A 1,475-nucleotide genomic window follows, 5' to 3' on the forward strand; every position below is an offset into this window, starting at 1 on the left:
CAGAGAGTTTTAGAGAGACAACTAGAGTAAATGAAAATGATCAATCTGATGTGAACAGTTGAAACCTTGTAATTTGGTCTCCTTTCTGATAAACTTTGGGCTTGATCTAGTTTTTAATATTTTCTGTTTGTTTTTCATACTGGGTGTGTTAGTCTGGGTAGACTAGAGAAAGAAATTCATAAATACTCATATATGTATAAGAAAGAGCTTTATACCATCCAGTTCCCTTTCCCATCGGATCAAAACACTGGTCTGGGTGGTCGTAAAAGGAGGAAAAGAAACATTGAAGCTGCCCCACAGTGCTCTTGGAGCCCGGGCTAGTTTCAGACAGGGGGGAAATAAAAAAAGAAAGAAAGAGTTTTATATACACGAGCAATTGAATATTGAACAACATCCCAGCCCAGTCCAGATCAAGTCCATAAGTCCGATATTAGACCATATGTCCAATACCAATCTATAAATTCCTCTTCAGACTCATATACCACATGCAATGACACCAAATGCAGAAAGACCACAGGCCAGTGGTGGAAAGTCTTGTGGATCCAGTGGCAATGTGAGCATCTCAGCACTGGCAGGGGTCTCCACGTAGCTCCTCTGGCTCCAGAGGTCTGACTGCCTCAGCACAGTTCCATTAGGCTTGTTGTCAGTAATGTAATGCAGGGAGTGAGCGTGTGTCCCACCTTCAGAGAGCTTTTTACTCCTTAGCGCCTCCAGATGAGGTCATCAAGCTGTGACCTGATTAACAGGCTAAACTCCATCCCTTTACTCTTAAATCTCAAATTGACAACAGATTGTGTAACTACCACACTGGGGTTTATCTCTGCTGTATTTGTCATTGTGGGTAGTCTTCTTGAATCATTGTTATGTGCCTTTCTGTTTTTTGGTATGCGAAACCCAAGATAGATGAACCTATTCTATAGACTAGAAAGAGGGCTTCTGGGGGGTACTGTGTGGGAGGTAGGAGAGGGGGTAAGGGGAAGCTCATATCCAGGAGGTCAAGAAGGAAGGAAATGTTTTCAAACTGATTTTGGTAGCAATTGTACAATACTGTTTGAAGTGATTGAACTGCGGAATGGTATGGTGTCTGCATTAGCTCCTAATACAATTATTTTGGGGAATAAAAGGATGGGTTCTAATAAGAGGAGAGACCTGGGGTAATAAATGGAGGTTTTAAAGAAAATAATAGTTTAACACTTGAGGGAGGGCTGCCCAGAGAAAGAGGTTCAAGAAGAGGGAACAAGAAAGCAAGTGAGCTAAGCAAGGTCACAACTAAGCAAGGTCACAAAAGAGAAGCCTGCTTGTGGGATTTAGTGGGACACTTCCTTCTAACAGAAAGAAAGAAGATGGGATTGGGAGTAGGTTATGGGTATCTGTAGCTTTGATCTTCCCTCAGGTAGCTTCTAATTTTCCTTATGAAGTATCAGACGGATCGATTCTACTCAACTCTGGCCACATATAGAACCGCTTGGGGGATC

At 42.3% G+C, this 1,475-nt stretch overlaps 1 non-coding gene across 1 annotated transcript; it reads left to right on the forward strand.

Annotated features, from left to right (window-relative positions):
• Window positions 1–213: 213 nt before the first annotated feature.
• LOC142454083 (small nucleolar RNA SNORA61) lies at window positions 214–333 on the forward strand. Its single transcript, XR_012785612.1, has one exon. It is a non-coding gene; the product is annotated as a small nucleolar RNA SNORA61 (small nucleolar RNA).
• Window positions 334–1,475: the final 1,142 nt, after the last annotated feature.

This window comes from Tenrec ecaudatus, chromosome 7 (genome assembly GCF_050624435.1).
Source record: "Tenrec ecaudatus isolate mTenEca1 chromosome 7, mTenEca1.hap1, whole genome shotgun sequence".
Lineage (NCBI taxonomy): Eukaryota > Metazoa > Chordata > Mammalia > Afrosoricida > Tenrecidae > Tenrec > Tenrec ecaudatus.